Source organism: Cryptotermes secundus, unplaced genomic scaffold (genome assembly GCF_002891405.2).
Source record: "Cryptotermes secundus unplaced genomic scaffold, Csec_1.0 scaffold461, whole genome shotgun sequence".
In the NCBI taxonomy this organism is placed as follows: domain Eukaryota; kingdom Metazoa; phylum Arthropoda; class Insecta; order Blattodea; family Kalotermitidae; genus Cryptotermes; species Cryptotermes secundus.
This window is the reverse complement of record NW_019739952.1, coordinates 593065-602137: the sequence shown is the minus strand read 5'-3', so window position 1 is coordinate 602137 and position 9073 is coordinate 593065. Positions and strand designations below refer to the sequence as shown.

The window sequence follows — 9073 nt, the reverse complement described above, 5'->3', positions numbered from 1 at the left end:
TGTCACGATATGAGCCCTATACGCGAGAATACATACACACATACATACATACATACATACATACACACACACACACACATACATACATACATACATACATACATGGCGTAATAACCCAGAAGACCAAAGCTTCATTGTCGTGAAGATCTTGTATAAATTATTGATGTTCATATACTAACCACGTTTAGAGAGAGGCGAAAAATGCATTATAAATGGATAGTATTCGTACACAGAAATCGCCAGTTTCACGATCCGACTGTCTTATTTCAAGGGAGAAACACCTTTAGCCCATTGAATGAAAGTCTGCGTGGGCCCCAGAGCCGGTGTACAATGGTAGTGAAGATAAAAATTCATACTCTTACTGCAATACAAGTCTCAGGCTATAGCTTCTATGTTCATTGCACATTACTTGCTTACAGTTTTCTCAAAGTGGTTCACTTCTTGAATCAAAATCCATTAGCAACATATAAATTCCTATCAGTTACAAATTACTCAGCTTTTCGAGGCGTTTCCTGCTGTTCAACTTGTAGGTTTTCAGGCTAACTAATTACCGCAGTCAAAAGAGCAAGCCTCTTTTGGGAAAGAGCCAGTCGCTCAGAGGGGGCACGCGATAGCGTAGTTGGTTGAGACGCTATGCTACAAGCCAGAAGGTCACGGGTTTGAGTCCCGATAAGATGGATTCTTTTTCAATTTACTTAATCCTTCGAGACGTACTATGGCTCTGGAGTCGACTCAGCCTCTAACAGAAATGAGTGCCAGGAATCTTCCTGCGGGTTAAAGGGCGGCCGGTGCGTAAGGTTGACAAACTCACCGCCATCTGTGAGCCGACTGTCTAGAGAAAATGTGGGAGCCTCGACGTCTCGCAACCTTATGGGCGTTCACGGCCTGTTACAGCATAGCTCCTAGCTTCTAGCTTTACCAGTCGCTCATAAACTCACGAATTTCCAAACATTTTATGGAACCCGAAGATTCATTACCGTGTTCACAAGAGCTGAGTCAGATGAATCCAGTCTTTATAACCCTATCCTGTTTCTATGACATACGAGTAATTTAATATTATCTCCTACCCACGTCTATGTATTCCTAGTGGTCTCTTTCCTTTTTTCGTTCCCACCAAAACCTTATATGTATTCCTATTCTCTCCCATGCGTGCTACGCACCTTGACCATCTTATTCTCCTTGACTCGATCATTCTAATTTTAATCGGTGGAAAGTTCTAAGTTATGAAGTTCCTCATTATGCAGTTTTCTCCAGCCTATTATTTCATCCCTCTTCGATCCAAACAATCTCATCAAGACCCTGTTCTCAAATACCCTTAATTCGTATTCTTTCCTTAATATCAGAGACCAAGTTCCACGCCCATACATAGCTACAGACAACATCAATTTTAATACTATTATCCTTCTAAACACCATATGATCTTCTACATAGATTCCTTCCACGAGATTTTCGAATTTCAATGTCATTCCATGTTTCCCCCCCCCCATACGTTTTGTAGACTCGACTCATTTCCATCTGCTCGATTTACCCTTTATAACGATGTTATGCGAGGAAAGCAAACCACGACATTTCTCCTTATCCCTGAGCACTTCGGCTTTACTTTATTTTAATCAGAGTGACGAACTAAGTGTGATGATTAGCACAAGACACTACGTAGATCTATTCAGAAAATTCTTTACACCTCCGTTAAAAGTTCTTTGGAAGTCTACAAAGTTCTGTCAGATTACTGAATGGCTATGCATTCAGCAACAATACTTCTCATACCGTCTCCATTTCGACTGTAACGGATTTGATTAACGTGTTGCCACGCAACAGCTCTGTAAACACGGTCCAACACGCAACAATAGATGAGGCTGTTTTTATGTCGTCCGCGCCACGCCCAGTGCTGGTAGCGGACCAATGAAATCGCAGTCTGACATGTGACACATGTTTTCTGTGTGGTCTGCGCCATTCAACAATAGAGGGACTGTGTTTTCGGTGAGAGGTCCGTGCCAAGATAATATAAGAGAGTACAGGAATGGGAATTGACTGAAGTTCCAAGGGAAAGCAGTGTGGCCGGAAGAAGAATTACATGTAGAAGAAGTAGTGTGTGACGTTACGTGTGCTGTACTACATCGATATTAGGAGCGTGTCATTTAGTGAGACTTTTATAGTTCCTGTGTTATAAATCCGTTACCAGGAAACGGATAGTGAAGAATAGTGGAAACAGACTGAGAAGATTAGTGTGGAGTGATTGTAAGTTGTGTAAATCAGCAATAGTGAAAAATTATTTGTTGGTACGACCTGTAGATATCTCGTATAGCGCTCAAATTAAAGAGCGACCCTTTCCTTAAATATCATTACGCGATTATGAACAAAAGAGGTGAAGCTATCCCTGTAACAGGCTGTGAAGGCCCATAGGGTTGTGAGACGTCAAGGCTTCCACATTTTCTAGACAATCGGCTCACAGATGTCGGTGAGGTTGTCAGCCTTACGAATTTGGTCGCCCTTTACCCGCAGGAAGAATCCTGGTACTAATTTCTGTTAGAGTCTGAGTCGATCCTAGAGTCATAGTGCGGTTGGAAGGATAAGGTAAATTGAAACAGCCAATGACCTCATCGGGAATCGAACCCGCGACCTTCTGGCTTGTAGCATAGGGTCTCAGTTACTACGCTTGAATTTTAAAAATTATTAGTTAGAAGAAGTTAATTCATTAAAAGGTTAATATTATCCTGTCATATATGCCCAGATTTACAAAGCAGGTTGTTGCCTTGCGATTTTCTATGTGAGATTTTATATTGATTATTTTACTTGACTTTTCAGAAGACTAAATATTGCATGACATATATGTATGGTAGATTTTGCATTTTAAGTTAATGAAGCCGAGACTGAGCATCAATCATGAGCTTTCTGGCAAACAGACACACGAAACAAAAAGTTTCATACCACTTACTTGTGCCCTAGAGTTCGTGGGAGCCGTTTATTTCAAGATATGTAATGATTCTGGCATGTAGTTTTATAGGTCCCACTGTCTGTTCATCACTTGCAATAACCTTACATGGCAGAGTCTAACAAACCAGTCAACATATTTTAAAATGTATGTATTTATGTTATAGTATATTTTACTAGTCTGATATTATTTGAATTATTATTTGATCCTGGGACGTAAGAGTTCTAAGGAGTTAGGATAGCGATGGACTACGGGCTGGAAGGCCGGGGTTCGATTCCCGGCAGACGCAAGATTTATCTCTTTTCTCCAGCATCCAGACAGGCTCTGGGGTTAACCCAGCCTCCTACTCAATGGGTACAGGAAGTGGAGCAGCAAAGCGTGAAGCTGAGTGTTATGCGGCCCATGAAAAAATTGCCTGTTATGCAACGATAAGGTTCAATATTGTCGTTAGAGTTCTTTGTCTTTTCTTCCTTTACAGTACATGTTTCGGCCGTAACTGGCCATCATCAGGTGTATTTTTCACTACGTAGCTGTCACACTGCACACAATCCAAAATCTAAAACACCAGCCTGTCAGTTTTGTTTTGTTTAAAATCTCGCCAACATACGCTCGTCAATTTGATTTTAGAATTCCAGTTTAAAATTTAAAGTTTTTTTAAAAATTAAAATTCAAAGTTTAAAGTTTTAAATGACAGGGATACCTGCTCTGTGTCTACACGTGCTGCAGCGGCTATGTCTTGTTCCCAGCGCCGTTCATGGAAACAAGACATAGCCGCTGCAGCACGTGTAGACACAGAGCAGGTATCCCTGTGATTTAAAACTTTAAACTTTGAATTTTAATTTTTAAAAAACTTTAAATTTTAAACTGGAATTCTAAAATCAAATTGACGAGCGTATGTTGGCGAGATTTTAAACAAAACAAAACTGACAGGCTAGAAATAAATTGTTGCATTCACGACGGCATTTGTATTATTACATACAGAAGTGTACAGTCAACAGAATGCTTAAATATACTGTCATTAGAATATACCGCCATTGTATGTTATGCCGAATCAGTTATTTTCAATTCAATTTACAACCTCATACATCTGAATATGTTTCTACAGGCTACGTCTAAGTGTCTGAGTACGCCTCTTCTTATTATCAGCGTTTCTGTAGAGGTACTCGCCTCCCCAGTGCTTACTACTTGTCTCGCTCGTTTTACACTTCTTGATTCTGCCAATATTTGGTGACGTGTACTAATTATGGAGTTCCTAATCATGTAATTATTCCCATCTTTTTAATCAATTTTAGAAAAATAGCAACACTTCGCCTTGATTATCTTGGCTTTGCGTTCTAACAGTTTTCCGTAGTGACAGTAAGGACACGCGTGTTGTGTTCGTCGCACACGGGCCGTTGTCAGAGTAAAACCCGTCCTGCACATGTTCCACTCCTTCCTTTTCGCTCCTCACAGAATTCTCACCAAGACAAGCTGAAGTACATGAACAAGTTGGTGGCATTTGGGTTACAAAAGACCACCGACCTTCGGAATGACAAAAGAGAGTCACAATCGGTTCCTGACACACATCTCTTGTTTGTGACGGCATTGCGGTCAGGTCTGCCTTTAGGGGGTTCAACCTTCCCTTCCCTGAAATGACAGGAACGATATAAATATAAGTGTCTTCATTACAAAATTTGCTGAAGTGATCAGCATTTATGTTACTCACATAGTTGACTTCTGAACATAAGCCTGAGGGTCTGTTTATTAAAAGGCAGTTGTTAACTGTTTTTCTATGCTCTTCCCATCCCCAAACGAATTCATAGACACGCCACTGCCTAGTTCCTTTATGTGAATGACCGAATGTAGAAGCGTATGTGGTAGCACTGATGTTTCGTATTCGAGATTGTCCGGCTTCAACTTTCGAGAAGTTGGCTATCCTTAAATATTCGTGGTTTTCGTCATACATAATAGACAAAACTTGGCAGTAGCAATTTAAAATAGACCACGATCTTATCCTTTCACATTCTAACCGATTCATCATTCAACCGAAGCGTCTGACTGATAGTGCAAAGCTAAAATTGAACTACGCGTGAATATAACGCCATGACGGCGTAGAGGGGGCGTGAAGTCCTATAAATGATGGTAAACTTGACAGTTGTCTGAGGTGGTCAGCTTCACAGAGCAGGGATGGGTCCCCCGCTAACCTACGCAGCTCAGAGAGTTTCGTTACGTAAACAAAGAAACATAAGGAACTTATGTGAATGAAGCCTCACCACCATTTTCTTTGCGTAAGCGTAGAGTATTTAATTTAAGCCTCCGCCCAAACACAGCAGATAAAGAAATAAAGAGGCAAGCAGTATCACACATACCACAAGCCCTTGTGAGTTGGAAGAAGATGAAAGCAAAACCAGTTCTTCCGGTTAACGTCTCTGCTTTGTAGAGATGCAACGTAACCTTCCTTACTTCTGGACTAGCACTGACTACTGTTGGCCGACCGGGATGCCTCTGACCGGCTGACCTTGGACAGAACAGAGCGCGTCAGAGATTGTTGCCTTTTTATCGTGAAGCGAGTGGAACGTATTCTAATCTTCCGGGCAAGTAGATCCAAATGTTAGCTTCTGATGATGCCTAGCACGAAATTAAAAGACGATTTGCGGAAGACGTAGTAAAATAATATATGAGTATTAAGGTGTACATCTGAAGTTACGGAAAATATTCCTTTATTTAAGGATGTCTATGTCATTTTGAACTGCAGTATTTACAACACCCCATCCCTGGACACTGTCCTGTGTCATATAAATGCAGTCCGCAGCCCGATATCCTAATTCTTTAATATTATCTTGGCAAAATCCCGCATGTGACATACAAAATTTTAGTTGAAATATGTGAAGGGTGTAAGAATTTTTAATGTTCAATGTGTGCTACACATTCCGCAAATATCATCCTCCTTGCTTTGACTGTCCTAATAAAATAAGGCGAGGAATATTAATGATAAAACTCCTCGACTCGTTTCATTGTTCAGACTACCTCTCAGGTCCAGATACTTCGGTATTCTCAGTAAGCCTTATCTATGTTGTCCCCTGAACGTGACTTCACAACAATACGAAGTAATAGGTAAATCTTTGTGGTTTCATTTATTTCATTCTTCACGAATTTAGACGCGAGATGAGAAGACAAAAGACTGTGGGAGGAAAGGTAGCAGCTGTTCCGAGAAACTGAAGCAGTAACAGCACATAGAGTTGCCTAAATCCCACCAGCAGTTTACCGAGCATTGTCACTGTTCCTATGCACTTATTTTCTGATGGCCAGGGCCCGGATTTTGATGACATGTCATCTTTTTTTCCTTGTATCCTATGCGATGCTCTTAAATATATAAATCTCGGATATGAGCTGCTGATTACAGAAATGTAAATTTTATAGGTAATTTTTTGGTAAATTTTTGGACTTTTAAGGGTATTTCTTGTCATTTTTGGCCATTTTAGGGAACTTTTCTTCATATGTTTTCTGAAATGTGAATAACATGGAAGCTAAGTGTTCTTTCTTTTCTCCTTTAGGTCATTTTTCTGGATTTTTCGGTCATTTTATAGGTCATTTTTTTTTAATATTTTCAGGTCATCAAAATCCGGGCCCTGCTGATGACAAACCCGCCCGCTTGTTTCAGTAACTAGATGTGCTTACAGCAGTATAATGACGTCAGAGAGCCCTTATCACCTTCGCACCCACCTGCCAAGATGGTTTCGTGAAGTTAAAAATGCTGTAGTGCCCAAAGCAGCTCTCGAATTCAATAAAATGTGCTTGGCACCGAGCTGGATGGTGCATTCGGAAGGTCCTCGGTTCGAATATCATCATCCTCCACCTTTCATGAATCTGTTTATGAAGCATTCTCTTCGCTTCGCACATTGAGATGAAAATTATTCCAATTTGTTAAATACGTGCTACATGACCCACTTATTTTCCTGACTCAAAACTTGAAAATAAAAAACAATTTTACTTGTTGTTTTGGTTTATATGGCTAAAAATCTTGGCCACTTAAGCTGGATCAAACGACAACACATGTAATTTGTAGACTTCTCGACTGAGAGACCGGCAATCCGGATTGTGCTGCCGCAGCAGTTCCAGACAAATGCCGAACCCCCCACATTCCGTCCAGTTACTTTTTTAGCAATCAATCCATAAGTCGAAGGGGGCACGCGGTAGCGTAGTTGGTTGAGGCACTATGCTACAAGCCTAAAGGTCGCGAATTCGAGTCCTGATGGGTAAGATTTTTTTTTCAATTTACCTAATCCTTCCGGACGCACTAGGGCCGTGGGTTCGACTCAGCCTCTAACAGAAATAAGTACCAGGAATCTTCCTCGTGTAAAGAGCGACCGACGCGTAAGGCTGACAACCTCACCGCCATCTGTGAGTCGACTGTGGAATGTCGAAATGTGGAAGCCTCGACGTCTCACAACCCTATGGGCCTTCACGGCCTGTTACAGGGATAGCTTTACTTGTTTAGGTGTTTACCCATAAGTCGACGCTATATGGTGCTAGGAAAATATTTGGACCTAATACAGAGGACGTAATAGAAAGATAAAGAAAATTTTATAATGAATAGTTTAAAGAACTCCACGTTAAGATGATTAAATGAAGAACGAAATTGGTGGGATTTGCAATACGCATTTGAGAAACGAGGAATTCGTAAGGATTTTGGTGGGGAAAGTTTCATAGGCGTAACAGGTGGGAAACATCAGAAGCCACAGGGCAAGAAGGTGTTCGTAAAGTTCTCATCGTTAGGTTTGTGTCTAATGGCGAACTTCTGAGAAAATGGTCATGCAATTCGTGGCCCCATAAAAGCAGGTAATTTCTTAGCCATCTGAACAACTTATCAACTTAAAGAGACCTTGAACTATGGCGTTAGTACTTAAATAGTTGGATATTTAAAAGTGGTATAAACCGTACACTAATAACTTAATGGCTTCCTATCTTACACCGTCCCCTTCTAGCATCAAAGCCGAATGGAAATTTTGATAACGTGCAAGATTACTTTGATTTACACTGTATGCATAATGCAGCGTTTACAGGGAACCAGGCAATCACGTAAACCGACGAGTTCTCATGCTTTGCCAGTGAGAAGCCACAAGCAACAAGCTCAGCGCCTATAGTAAAAATAGCCGACGTAGTGGTGCAGATCAGATTCCGAAGGACTGAAAATTACAGGATTAATACAAATTTTCTGAAACATGTATTGTAACATAACTACTTAAACATTGTCCGTTGCGTGTTAACGGCTTGAACAAGCGAGCCATCTCTAGGCAACGGCCCGCGACAACAAAAGAAAACTGTTGTAAGTGGTGGTTTCTATGCCGTCCGTTCCGAGAGTAAATTATGCGGGGGATAGAATTAATCGTTTGCCACTTATGTATCATGCTTCGGCCGTTAACGGCCATCATCAGGTGAATACAAATCAACAAACATATACTATTGAACTGTAGTAAAATTAGATACAATGACAAAATAGTTAATTCTTATGTGTAAAAATACAGCGGTCATTTATATATAAAAGTGAAGGTTATAATATAAAACAAGATTAAAATTGATGTTTTGTAACATCTGATCAGCGTATGTTTACTTTATACGTTCCGTGGACAAAACAAAAATTTAAGATGGTATTAGAGGCCCACGACTTTGTAAGTTAATTAATTTGAAAATATATAGGAAAAGGAATAGTATTAAATGTTATTTGAATATTTAAATTGAAGCTGTAGTATATATAATACATGTACTTACAGAGTAGAGGTGCCTCATCATACGAAAGAAAATGTCCGTACTGTGTGAGAAGTAAACAACGACTGATTTGTTGATGTAAAATTAAAGTCGACTCAAGGGAAGGAGGGGGGGATAAGGTATATGGGAAGTGAAGGTAAAGAGAGAGGGGGGGGAAGTAACTGTATGTTATGTTTTGGAAGTATTGATTATAACATCATATATGGGGTTGAACATTTCAGTAAAATTGTCATTCAGCTGTAAATTTTGTTTACTGATTTCATAAATATGAAATCTTTCGTATGTATCTAAAGTTCGTCCTTTCTTGCCGATATATATCGTATTATAATCATGCGTAGTATCTAAAATATGTTGTGCAAATTTAGAATTTTGTCCATTATTTTTTATATCACGTGCGTG

The 9073-nt window shown here is 40.0% G+C and overlaps 1 protein-coding gene across 1 annotated transcript in view; it reads right to left on the bottom strand.

Moving 5' to 3' along the window:
* Positions 1–8734, bottom strand: part of LOC111872125 — a 64732-nt gene extending 55998 nt beyond the window's left edge. Inside the window, exons 1-3 of the mRNA XM_023865709.2 lie at positions 8678–8734; positions 5278–5426; positions 4451–4555 (exon numbers count right to left, since the gene is read on the bottom strand). The gene's annotated coding sequence lies outside the window, so the exon portion shown is untranslated. The remainder of the gene's footprint in view (positions 1–4450; positions 4556–5277; positions 5427–8677) is intronic.
* Positions 8735–9073: the final 339 nt, after the last annotated feature.